General features: G+C 32.9%; 1 long non-coding RNA gene across 1 annotated transcript; it reads right to left on the reverse strand.

Moving 5' to 3' along the window:
* Positions 1-4,730: 4,730 nt before the first annotated feature.
* On the reverse strand, positions 4,731-9,127 carry LOC127166776 (uncharacterized). Its single transcript, XR_007827935.1, has 3 exons — positions 8,940-9,127; positions 5,930-6,017; positions 4,731-4,873 (listed from the first exon to the last, which is right to left on the reverse strand). It is a non-coding gene; the product is annotated as an uncharacterized LOC127166776 (long non-coding RNA).
* Positions 9,128-14,218: the final 5,091 nt, after the last annotated feature.

A 14,218-nucleotide genomic window follows, 5' to 3' on the forward strand; every position in this document is an offset into this window, starting at 1 on the left:
GGCAGTTTTGATCTATATGCTGTTAACGCTTGATGATCACGTTATTTTACATATGCATCTGTTTACATGCATGATTGATCGTTTCTGCTTCTCCTTTACTGTATTTTGATCTGGAGATTCTGTACTCTTTAAAAAAATGTGCATTAGCACCTCTTACTATATAAAAATGTGGAAGGACAGAACATTCTGTCTTAGATTAAATGGCTTTAAATGAACATTCTATTAATTTTACTGGAAGAACATTTGTTAGTATCTTGTTCAAAATTCTGAGAATGTTCCCTGTTAGTTGGGATATACACAGATCTTTACAGGCAGGAGAAAACACAACCGGCCACAACATGTGGGTCAAAACAAGGGTCGATGATCTACAGACCATTACAACAGGGTTTTGATAAGAATTCATTTCAAATTACCATGCATCACGGAGCCCGTAATGACGGAGAACGAGATCGCCCTGAGACTGTGATTAGAGGAACCTTGATGAGATGATAAAAGAGAAATTCAATCTTAATTAACAGAGGGCCCTTCATTAGTTCCATTAGTTCTTATTTTAGTTCCATCTCATTTTAGGTTTGACGCTCAAACAACACGGATATTCTGCCCCATAATTACATCAACTAATATCTTCTGTTGCGCTTTTGCATTTCTACATTTTTAGCTTCTAGTTTGCAGCTTTTTGCTAGTTAGCTTTTTTTTTTAATGAATATGTGTTTTGCTAATGTGATTATTCCAGCTAATGAAATGCATTATCGAGTATATGTTACTGTTAGTGGCTTGGTTTATCCGACGCCCTCATTTAATGCGAGCTTTCATGTCAGCAACACATTGTCATGTTAATTGTGTTATGCTAATACAAGCGCCGTCTCCAAACAAACATGTTATGTGCCGTTTTTATTCTAAAGGAAAACAGATTTACTGCTTTTATTCAGTTTGAACATATTTACATAAACTCTTACATGTCAGATTGCAAAGTCCTTATAGTATTTGTCTGCAGTCTAATTACTGATATACAGTGTTTTGTTGTAATTGTTCATGTGAAAGTGAAATGTATGATGGAAATGGTTACAATGTACAGTAATTAAAATGCATATATTTCCATGAAGGACACGTGGTTTGACATTGTGTACCATGCACAGCAGGACCCCATACAGCCCCAAAAAAAAAAAAAAACTGGCCATGCAAAACATTTTTTAAATATATGCAAAATATAGGAAACTCAATTAATATATTTTCAAATATACATATTTCAAATATGGAATATAATTCTCTATATTTTGAAAACACATCCTTAAATATATTTTTTTTTAAATGGCAAAAAATATATTGGTATACAATATATTTTGAAACATATTTAATGTATTTTAAATACTTGTTTAATACTTTTAATGTTTTTTTAAATAGGATTTTCAGCAAAACAAATATAATATATGCATTTTCAACTAAACTGAAATAGATAATATATGCATTTTCAGCTTAACTGAAATATATAATTTATACATTTCCAACTAAACTGAAATATAAGATTACAGCAAACATTAGTAAAATATGTTGCATCTCAAAAGGACAAAGAAAACAATACTGAAGAGTTGAACAAATATCAACAGCAGCACGCTTCCTCTTACAAGCCCATGAGAATCTCATCAACAAATATTTGCAGCAGTGCAGGACTTCAGCAGTGCATCTCCTCAGAAACCTCGTGCTAGTGCAAATGCTAAATGTCCTGACACAGCAGGCCTGTCAGCTGCAGTTTATACAGACACTTTATGCCACTCGCAGTCGATCTGAACAAATAAATCTTTTGAATCAGTTACAAACCTCGCTGCACTCCAAACACAATGCCACCAATTTTCTGTATATGCCACCTGTACAACTGGGCTAGAAATTTGACAGTCTATTCTTATCTTGTTTATACCCTGCAATTCATTTACAATGTGTTCTTTCTTTTAGCATATTCATATCATGGTTGGAATTACTGTAATTATGAGTTTCCATCTTCTAAGAATATTAATGTCTTGTCAAATGCATGATTTTGTGCACCAAGGTTAATTTCAGCCAATGTTACTTGGTGTCCTTTACTTGTTTTTCAGTATTTAGTGAGTACATTTAGAAGTGAATAAAATTCTAGATGCAAATGGATCCATTTTGGTGTTCTGATCGTAGCCATAGAAACAAATCATTTCTGAGTTTGAGGACATGAACGGCTCAGAGTCACATCTGAGAGTTGTCATCTTGTAATTATAGTAAATCCAACATGACATAAATACAGCATTAGATCTGTGAGTTGACATACTTTCAGTTTAAGCTGTGTTAAAGCCTCTTCAAACCAAGAGCAACATGACAGTTTTGAGAATATTAAGCAATTCTATTATATAAAGAATACATATGCATAACAGTGACTGTAAAATATGTAGGTATGGAAACAACATATTTTGAGTTTTAATATTTGGGATATGGTAATTGCACTGTTTTTGCATTGTTATGGGCTAGATTTGTCATGAAGACCTGGCAACCCTGGTTGTATGGAGCATAACAGGTGCTTTCAGGTTAGTGTAGTGTACGTTTTCCATCTGAACTAAATGATTATTATTTCTAGAAAAAAGCAGAACAACATTGGGGGAGGTGCCGTTTTGGACAAGTAATGTAGGCTTAATCGGTGTTAAAGGAGAAGTCCATTTTGGAAGTGGACTTCTCCTTTAAGACCAACAGTGTTGGGCTCATTACTCAAAAAATGCAATACATTACTCATTACTAGTTACTCTGTTCAAAAGTTATATTAATACTTCACGTATTACTCTTGGCCAACAGTAAACAGTAACACTACTAGTTACATTACTTTTCCATTAAACCCAAAAAATTCAGGAGTTGCATAATTTTTGCAGCCTGTGAATAAATTATAAATGACCCGCGCTATATTTTTTTGACCGCCCAGTCCCGCCTGCAGTAAAGGTAAAACCGCCCGCTCTCTAGACTAGAGAATACTTCTCTTAAAGCAGAGCACTCTGGGTATCATTTCAGTAACGTTTTATATCCTGGCAATGCATACATGAATCATTGCATTAGTCTGTTTCAAATATATCAGGGAAAAAAATCACAAGAGTATTATTTCATTCTGGGCACCAAAGGGTCAGCCTCCCAAAAAGGTTGCCAGATCAGAGGAGACAGTGGAAGAGGCGGTGGCAGAGATGGTGAAGAAGACAGCAAGGGAGAGAGTAGGGGAGAAAGTAGAAGAGACCATAGAAGAGGAAGAAGAAAGCATTAAGTTGACCAGCCACACACACACAGAGCTTGACATACATGCATCGTACTGTATGTGTACAGTATGTGCATTGAGCACTGCTGTTCAGTTGGCTCGTTTGAGGCCAGTTTTTGGTTCTCCCCCTAACAAATGCAATTTAACTTGTGATAAAACACGAGAGCCTTGATACTGTTTTTGTTTCACAGAATGTAGTCGTTTAGACTCCAAACATGCGGTTTGTTAATAAAGATAACGTCTATTTGTGATGCGATATAGGAAAACCCAACATATGATGAAATTTGAACTTTTTTAGGTTTTGATTCAATATGAAAGGTGGGTTTAAAACCTTTCCAAAACTTTGGAAAACTTTTTTTATTTTGTCCATAGCATCCGGCATCTGACGGGTTTCCCCAGATTGCGTCACATTTGAAAATTTGCTTTGATGTTTTCAGAGATGTGAGCTCCAAGGCGTCAGCAGTTGTTCAGCACTCATGAATCTGCCAAGAGCAGCCTCACTTCAGCCAGATCTTCTGGAATTAGCCACTGGCTCTGATGTCTCTGAAGTGGTTAAACATGAGAAATAAAATTATATCTCATGTAAATGATATAAGTTATAAAACATTTTATGCATCTTCGATGCTGTATATCGGAGCGCTGCCTTTGTACTTTTGACTGAATTGCTTAGAAACTTTTATGATGGCTGTTGTTGTTTATTAAATATTATTATAATAGTAGTATTCAATAACAGTATTTAGTGTTGGGAAACAGTGTGTGCGTTCAAGATGGTGGTTAGTTTCATCAGATGGCGATTTGAGACTTTTATATTATAAGAATGAAATTTGGTTGTAAACAAGGAAGCTATATTTATTGTTCACCCTTAACAGATGAAAGGATAGCATGACAAAGATATCGCTTTCCTCAGCGGACATGCAAGCTAAAGTTTTATTGTGAATTTGAGATTGATCTTAAGAATGAGTGCTGTGAATGAATGTTTGCAGCTTTTATCTTTCCTGTTTTCACACACAGATTCCATAGGGATGCACTGTTTTGTTGTAATACCTATTTTTTGTTTGGTGTGAATACTGAGGAATGGCTCAGGAGGAAGCTTAGAGGTCAGAGGTCAACACTGAATCTGACACAGAGAGATGGAGAAAAGATGAAACACAGCGACAGCGAGAGCAGGTTACAATTAACACAGAGCTGCTAAAAGAGCTGAAGGAGCCACTGTGATCCGCAGCTACGCTTTAATTAGACACTCTGCCATTATATTCCACAGGGAGGACGAGGCACAGGAGATAATAGCTTTGTTCGGAGCTGTCGGAAGCTTTTTAGGGCACGTTTTTTAACAGAAAGTCTCTTCTGAAAAAGGTGCAAAGCATTATTCTAGATCCTGTAAACCTCAACTCGAATCAGAGAATTGAATGCATTGTTGATTCGATTCTGAATGATGCACGAGCAAAGAATCCCTCGCCATTTGCTAACTTTCTTTTCTTCTCTTCTCTTTGGATTGGCCAGGGCCGGTGTTGCGCATTAGCAGCAGAACGGCCCTTTAATTAGCGCAGTGTGCCGGGGCCTTTGATCTGCGGCGAGTGTCCGCTGAGGGTCTTAGTTAAGCTGCTGCAAGTGACCCCTTCTGCCCTTCAGTGACAGAAACACATGAATTACATCAGAGCAAAACCTTTCTGTCTGTCTACTGACTGAAGCAAAGCCTCATAAGTGGCTGGTTTTAAACTTTATTCTTACACACTCAGTAAGTGAAGCACTGGGACTCACGATTGATTTAATAGAGCTAGCGACACACAGCTTTAATAAGCATACAAATAGACAGCAGACAAAAATATTGAGTTTTTCCATTTGTTAACATTAAAAATACTTTTAAAGTATTTATTAAATTTACTATATGTTCATTTGAACATTTACTAATAGGCTACATTATTGAAATCAAAAGTTGTATCTGTTAATTATATTTAATTAACCTCAAATAACATTTTCTAAGTATGAACAGCTGTATTTTTATTATTTTGTTAGTTTTTATTAACTAACATTAAAGATCAATAAACACTGTGCCAAATGTACTGCTCACTGTTAATGTTAGTTACTGCATTAACTAATGTTAACTAATGGGACCTTATTGTAAAGCGTTACCATAAAATCCTGTGTTTTATCAATATTTCAGAGCCTTTTAAGTAGGGTCAGTGTTGTTTTAGTATGATTTTAGTATTCATTAATATTATGAATTAGCCTTTATATTTTTTTATTTTAGTTTAAATTTTAGTCTAACTAATAATAACTAATTTCTATTTAGCTGAATTTATTCATTTATTCATTTTATTCAATTTATTCATTTTTTCAGTTTTAGTTCCAGTAATTTTTGTACTTCAACTTAAAATTATTTCAGGTACTTTCTGTGGCATTTATTATTTTATTTTATTTTATTTTAGGAAATAGTTTTAGTTAACAATATCAACACTTAGTGTACATCAAGGTGAAAAAAGGCTAAAGCAAAATGTGTATTTTTTTCCCCCCTAATTAGCAGCATAATTTGTGTAAAATGTTTACAATTTTTGAATATGCAAGAAGTCCTGTATAGTCTGCTTTTAGTAAATGAACAGTTCACAGCAACAATGTTAGCACAAATTTCTCAAATGAAAATGTATTTAAATCAATGAAATGAAATTAAAAAGTGCTGTTTACCTTTGGGGCCCTTCAGCCCATTTTCATCAACATCTCTATTGACTCATCCAGTATCTTGGGTGAATATTTTGCTGAGCTCATCAAATCTCTGAAAAAAGAAATAAAATAATCTAGCATAATGATTCCATCACAGAATTTGGTTAAAAACAAGTTTCTAACTTTTTATTTGTTGCCTTAAAATGCTATGTAGGTAGGTTTTATAACATGGTAAATATCTGAAAGCCCACTTGAGTTATGTCCTAAAAAAAGAAAAGAATAAAAAGACACAGATATTTATTCTTAAAATTGTTTTACAGACTTACTGTCACGACTCGTATCAATTTTATCCATCATTGCACTTTAATAGTCCCTATTCCTCTAGATAATTATGTGTGAATGAAGATCTCATCATTTTTTGTAGACCTGCGTGGTGCCATTTCAAGCCTCGCACAAATCTAATCATTTAAAGTTGTTTATTTTTAACTAAGCAATCCATAAAAATGAGAGAAATATGGACTCTTAATACACACGCCGTCTTGCTTTGTAAATGTTCATTTCCATGCAACTGCTCAGTGATTCCCCAGGTGGCCTCAGTTGGATGAAAGAAACCGGAATTGAATTTTTTTTTCCCTTTTTTGAGCAGTAGCACAATGCCACGGCAGCGCCGCCGGGGGAAAAAAGTTCAAACCCGAGAACGCCATTGAAGTTAAAAGCGTACGGCACTGCTCTGCCCATAAATTGTACATCCATTGGTGGCTCCAGAACTTTGCTGAGGTCTGAACAGAAGCCATTGTGCTGCATTGTCCTCGGGCTTGTTGCCTGGACTGAGACTCCATTAGGGTGAGTTACAGAACGCCTAAGCTGGAAACGCAATATACAAAGGCGTGCCTGCAGGAAAGCAAGCCATCATTTTTTTATTACCAATGCGGGGTTTTGATATTTAATAATAATTCTGCATGACTTTTAATAGGGTCAGTGGCATACCGCTGTTTTGTTTTTCCCCCAGTCAGATAAACTCATTTATTACAAAATAGATAAAAAATGCAGTTCGCACAGACCTTAATGCTCATCTTATATGAAAAATATATTTTAAATTTAAATTGATATTAACCTTTTGTGAGCCATACAGTATAAATTTAGTATGCTAAACGTGGTACAATCATACGGACAGTACAAAAAGTCTCCAAAAGTTTGTATTATTTGTAATTAAACATTAGAAATGACATTATTAAATAGTAACAATATAATATTTATGACGTGTAAAATGCTATATCATTAAATAAATTAATTAATTAATTAAAAAAGCTAAAATTCACATGATTTCTAATTAAATATTACAAACAATATTGTTACATATTTTATGTTTTTTAATGATGAAATCTTAAATATTCTAAATCTCAAGGTTAGTCTCAAAATTTTATTTTTAATTAAATATTATAGATAGTTTTATTAAAATTGTTAACATTGTATTTTATATATATTATTAAATATTAGGCTATAAATAAATAAATAAAAATGTAAATTTGTAATTAAATTATAAATAACATTGTAATTAAATATGAATAACATTATTAAATAATATATGACGTTTAAAATTATATATCACAAAAAATAATCTAAATTAACTAGCTATCTTTAATTAAATAGGATAAATGTATTATTAAAATTGTTATTATATATATACACTACCATTCAAAAGTTTGGGGTCAGTACATTTTTATTGTTTCTTTTTTTTCTTTTTTTTTTCTTTTTTTTTAAGAAATTAATACTTTTATTCACCAAGGATGTATTAAGTTAATAATTAAAAGTTTATTAAAAGTTAATAATAAATAATTTACATTGTTATAAAATATTTATATTTTGAATAAACACTGTACTTTTTAAACTTGTTATTCATGAAAGAATCCTGAAAAAAAAAAAAAAAAAAAAAAAAATCACAGGTTCCAAAAAATATTTGGCAGCACAACTGTTGATATTATCCAACACCGATCATTCTAATAATAAATCCGCATATTAGAATGATTTCTGAAGGATCATGTGACACTTAAGACTGGAGTAACAGCTGATAAAAATTCAGCTTTTCATCACAGGAATAAATTCCATTTTAAAGTATGTTAAAATAAAAAACATTATTTTATATTGTAAAAACATTTTGCAATATTACTTTTTTTCTATATTTTTAATCAAATAAATGCAGCCTTGATGAGCATAAGAGACTTCTTTAAAGACTATTACAAGTCTTACTGACCCCAAACTTTTGAACGGTAGTGTATATATAATACAGATTATAAATAAATAAATATAAAAATTGTATTATTTGTAATACAAATAACTGATAAACAACATTACATAATATAACATTTATGATGTTTAAAATTATATATTGCTAAATAAATAAATCTTTAAAAAGCTGAAATTCATATTATTTCTAATTAAATGTTATAAATAACAATTAATAATTTTATAGTGTTTATTGATGAATTATATGATATTAAATATTGTAAATCTCTTAAATAAATAGGTAAGTTTAAAATAGCTGAAATTCATTAATTAAATATGATAATAGTATTAGTAAAATGGTTCTAAAAAGCATATAAATAAATAAATAAATAAATACATAAGTAGAAAATGTTATTATTTCCAATGAAACATTCTAAATAGTATTATATATATATATATATAATCCCCCCCCCCAAAAAAAACAACAAAACAAAACAAAACAAAAAAACAAAACAAACAAAGAAAAAAATACATAAATAAATAAATAAATTATATATATATATATATTTGTTTTGTTTTTTTGTTTTGTTTTGTTTTTTTTGGGGGGGGGGGGGGGAGAAATTATTAATATTTGAAAAACATCCAAAATTTAAAGTGGTTGTAATCAACATGCAAGAATCCATTTTGTCGTCACGTGACAGCAAGTCAAGGTCAGTAAATTGCTATATTAAGTCTCATACATTGAATACGTCAGGTCTGTGAACGTGTGTATTAAGCATGTGTATTACAGTGTGTGTGTTTGCAGATGAACCTTGTAATCCTGATCATCAGCGCTAACAGTAGGCTGTTTCCACACAACTCGCTCACAGCATGATAAATGTAATTCCATTCCCTCACCAGCTGCTCCACATACCGTCGGTAAGGACTGATTTAAAACCAACTGTGAGATTATTTATATATTTTCACATAAATATCCAGCACGCGTGCTCACACACACAGCTAAACACATCCAAAACTGGTCCATCTTTATTAGTGTTACTCACATTAATGGCGTCCCTCGGACTCCCAGCATGCATTGCGTACATAACCGAATCTGTGCGGAACCGCGGCGGCTATCAAGAGTGATGAAGTTCTCGCGAACGGCTCACCGGAGAGACTCGCATTCATTACCGCTGGTTTCTCTTTCAGTCTCCTGCTCAATATTAAATAATGGCTGTTTTTCTGTGCGTTTTTAGATGTGAAGCCGTAGGTAAAAAAAAAAAATGTTAAAGCGCCGAAAAATTAATCATGGAAACTATATTACTGTGATGGGAATTAATGCAACTGAGTGTTGTCTGTGATGAATTGGCAAATGAAATGTAGCTTGGCCAAAAAAAAAAGGGAAATGGAAAAAATAAATGGGAAGGAAAGAAAAAAAAAAAAAAAACAGATTCCAATGACAAAGACAAGTCAGCAAATCCTATGCTTTTCCCCACGGAGTTACTTTTTCTTCATTTATTTACAGCTGTCGGGCGCGACCGGCGGCATGTACCGCTACACCGCCGGGGGCGTAAAATAGACCGCAAGCTGCTTCTCTCTTAATGATAATGAAACGGGACATCAAAAGATCCCACACAGCAGTACAGGTGATCTGTCACTCAACTCGCAATTTAGCTCTGCAATAAAACACTTATGTTCGCATTTACGCGCCGCACCGCGGGTGAGTTCACCTTTGCTGTCTGTTAGCGGCGAGTAAAGAGGTCTTATGTAATCCCAGGATGCTTTTGATCCCAAACGGCATGATTGGTCTTAATGCTACAGTGTAAAGAAAGGAAATGGACTGTAAGTGTGACCTTGAGCAACCCTTGCCACTATCAGTCTTGTTAAACCTTCTCAAATGCACAAAAGAAAAAGCATCTCCATCACTGAAAAGACTTTGACATGCTATAAAAATTAACTCACTTTCCGTTTGGGCACCAGTGTTATTCTAATTAACTGCTATTAAAATAAATAAAATGAATAGATAAAAAATAGAAAAAAAAATAATAATAATAATAATAATTATAATATAGGCTACACTACTGTTCAAAAGTTTGGGGTCAGTAAATTTGTATTCTTTCTTTTTTTGAATTTAGATATTTTTTTGAGAACTTAATACTTTTATTTACCAAGGATGTGTTAAATTAATAAAAAGTAATAGCATAATTTAAATTGTTAGAAAAGATTTATATATTGAATAAATGCTGTTTTCTTTAACTGTTATTAATCAAAGAATCCTGGAGAAAAAAAAAAAAAAAAAAGAATCACAGGTTCCAAAAAAATATTTGGCAGCACAGTTGTTTCCAACATTGATAATTCTAATAATAAATCAGAATATTAGATGATTTCTGAAGGATCATGTGACACTTAAGACTGGAGCAACAGCTGATGAAAATTCAGCTTTGCATCACAGGAATAAATTATATTTTAAAGTATATCAAAACAAAAACCATTATTTTATATGGTAATAACATTTTGCAATACTACTGTTTTTTTTCTGTATTTCTGAACAAATAAATGCAGTCTTGATAAGCATAATAGTCTTCTTTAAAAAAAAAAAAAAAAAACAAAACATTACAATTCTTACTGATCCCAAACTTTTGAGTGGCAGTGTGTGTGTATATATCCATAATTAAGACATTTTAGCGTTTAACTTAACTATTGTTTCCAGCTAAATTATTATATTATTAAGAGTCCTTAATCCATAATAACACCGGAAAAGTCATCTCCTGTTGCCTCTTAAATCAAAATCCACCCACATATTTGTGTAGAGCTGTTTTGGCTTATAAATGCTGCTTAATCTGTGAAGATATTTCTCCTGACAAGAAGATGTTTTCACTGGAGGAAGCGTTATTAAATATGCGCTTCGCAAGCTCTTAATTGATGTACTGGAGTGGTGTAGATTACTTGTGGATTATTGTGATGTTTTTATCAGCTGTTTGGACTCTCATTGTGACGGCACCCATTCACCGCAGAGGATTGGGATGGAATGCTACATTTATTTTTTGTGAACTGTTCCTTTAAGAGTTGTTTTTTTTTTTAGCACAATCCTAAGTGATTTATTGCTTTATCGCTGTATTTCTTGTTCTTTCAAGCCACATTTTATGCTGAGTTTCATTATATAAAGACCTTAAAAATCACTTGCTTTACAAGTAGTAAACTATCTTTGGATGTAGAAAGCTAAAAATTAGATTTTTTCCGGAGGCCTCTACTAAAAAAAAATTCCTCTCATTAGTGTCTTCGATAGAAGTCAAGGCCACTGCGGTTCATCGCAACCCTTCTGAAGTGCAAATAAAAGCCTTAATGTATTTTTAGTAACCCTGAACATGCTGCCGCAAATTAGGTTATTTTCTTATGTCCTTTTTGCCACCAAGGAATTTGTGCAAGGTGACCCAGAGACAAGAGTCTGCCTGCCGCTTTGTTCTGTCAGACGGAGGGACGGACGGGCAGCCAGTGACACGGAAAAAAACAAGACCTGTTGGAATGCATCTGGAAAACAAGACGGACGATAACACGAAGGGAAAGAGAGCAGGTGGAAAGCCGGATTTATGTCTATCAGTCTCTTAATTTGCCTTGCACATTTTGACGTGGCTTACCTTTTCTCGTAGTCCAGTCCTCGGAGCGTTCGGGGTGGATGGTTGGGAGCTGGAGCGTAAAAAGAGGGCCATATCGATCCGGCCCGGACCGCAGGCCTAGTGAGCTGTAAACATCCAGTATGCGGCACATGAGTGCCTCTTGACTGAACGACAGGTCGCGAAGCAATCGTTAGTCTATTCCAAATACCGCAGGGTTTTCTGAGACGCCCGTGCTGGTTTTGTGCTTGTTTGAGCTCATTGAATGAGTGGATCATTTTAAAGATCAGCATTTGTCTTTCAAAGCATACATGAGGTATTCGTTGTTGGTTTTTCCTGCTGTAAGCCCTCTTGAGCTTTTACAGTAGCAGAAAAGAAACTTTTGCACGAAGGTCAACAAGTTGAGAAATAAAAACTGACGAAACAAGAAAATAGCAAGCAGAAAAGAGACTTTAGGAGATATTATATAGTAAAGTTTGTACAGTTTGAAATGATCTAAAAACAGTAGATTTAGTGTTTTGAAGACAAAAAGTGTGTTTTTTGTAGTTTGTAGAGCTTTTTGCCAGCAGGGTTTTTATTGTCGTTAACTACAATTCAAACTGAAATTTTATTAAAAAATATACTCATTATTTGAAATAAAATTAATTTTAATGGAATGAATGAATTAATTTTTTAGCTAGTTAACATTTCGCATTTTCATTTGGTTTAAGCTGAAGTAATAAAATAAAACTAAAACAGAAATAAAATAGGGAAAAAACTACCTTTTATTTCAGCTAGTAACTAAAACTGAAATTTAAAAATAAATACATGAATTAAAATTATAATGAAAATGAAAAAAAAAAACCTGAAAAAATAAACTTCACTTAAAAAAAAAAAAAAAAAAAAAAAAAAAAAGCTAGTTTCTGATTTTCATTTAATTTAAATTAAAACGCTAAAATAAGACTGAAAAAAAGCTATATATAAACTATAAACATATAATAACGAAAATGACAAAAACACAAAACAAAAATACAGTTAAAACTTTAAAATTACAAGGAAAACTGAAAATGTATTAATTATTTATTATTAATTAATATTAATATTAATATTAAGCCGAGACACTGCAGGTAAATATGGTAAAAAAAAAAAAAAAAAAAAAAAAAAAAAAAAAAAACCTAATAGTTATCGCCTTACCCAGTTGATTGATTACACTGATAATTTCAAAAATGTTACAAGTTTTCAAAAATGTTTAAATATGCAAATGAAGCATTATTTAGTAAAATATGCACGAATTTGCATAAATTTCTAGTACAGTGGATGAAGTCAGTTTAATTTTTTTATTATATATATTTGACATATTAGAGTCAAATGTTTTTACAGAAGGAATTCTCATTTTTGTCACTCCATAATTCAGAAAATACTGTGAACAGACAGAAAACTTTTTTTTTTTTTTTTTTTTTTTTTTTTTGGTACCAATTTTGGGGGAATAAAATGTTGTAAATAATCAAGCAAATTATATATGAACAAATCCCTCTGTAAAAACGGTCAGGATATAGACAGGAATAAAAATGTAAAGTTTGATGTGTGTAAATGCTACTGAAGTAGAGATTTATAGCTCAGTGCAGGAGAAAAAAAAACACATTTTGAGAATTGTAATTGAAATCTATTGACACAAACAGATAAAGTGCTGTAAAAGAAACACTTTTGGATGTGGCAAAAACAGTGTTTTTGCCTGCAGTGTCTCCCTTTAATATTAATTAAATATAATAATAATTAAACAGTATATCCATGATAATTAAATATAGCACTAGTGCTAGTTAACAGGATTATTGACACCTGTGGAGGACTGACACCTCATCCACTAAAAATAACCAGCTGATTCAGACAAACTGAAACTTCAAACATGAAGAAAAGTGAACATTAGCGAAAAAATCCTGCAGAGCTTTAGATGCAGACATTTGATTTAATGCAACAGCATTTAAACATGTTTAAATGCGACTCAAGTGTTCAGATTGTGTATTCCAATCAAGCCTTTGAAAAATAGAGTGCATTCTGGGAAACACACCACCTGAGCTCCTGTCTGTGTACAGCATGTGCACCTCAGCAAACCGCTCTGCCCTCATCGTCCAAACCTCATCCCAGACTGGACACTTTGATCATAACCCACTAACCTGTTGGCATTTTGTTTCTCTAACATTTACCTCAGATGACTCGATCTTCTCTCCTGAGAGATGAAAGTCCTCCTCCACCTCCAGCCCAGCAATATTACATCCTACAGCAGCAGCAGCTGAACACAAAACAAAAAACAAAAACCAGCTTCAACTTCCACATTACAGCGGCAGTCAGACAAATGAGCTGTGTGAAGCCCAGAGGAATATCTTATTGCTCTGAGGATGCTTTTCTCAGAGGTGTACCATGCAGATCATTAAAAAGTTTTGCACATAAAGAAAGTTCTCAGTTATGCTGCATTTAAGTATAAACTTGGTGTCTTCTAAGAATATAAACACATGAAACAAGTCAG

This window comes from Labeo rohita, chromosome 6 (genome assembly GCF_022985175.1).
Source record: "Labeo rohita strain BAU-BD-2019 chromosome 6, IGBB_LRoh.1.0, whole genome shotgun sequence".
Classification (NCBI taxonomy): domain Eukaryota; kingdom Metazoa; phylum Chordata; class Actinopteri; order Cypriniformes; family Cyprinidae; genus Labeo; species Labeo rohita.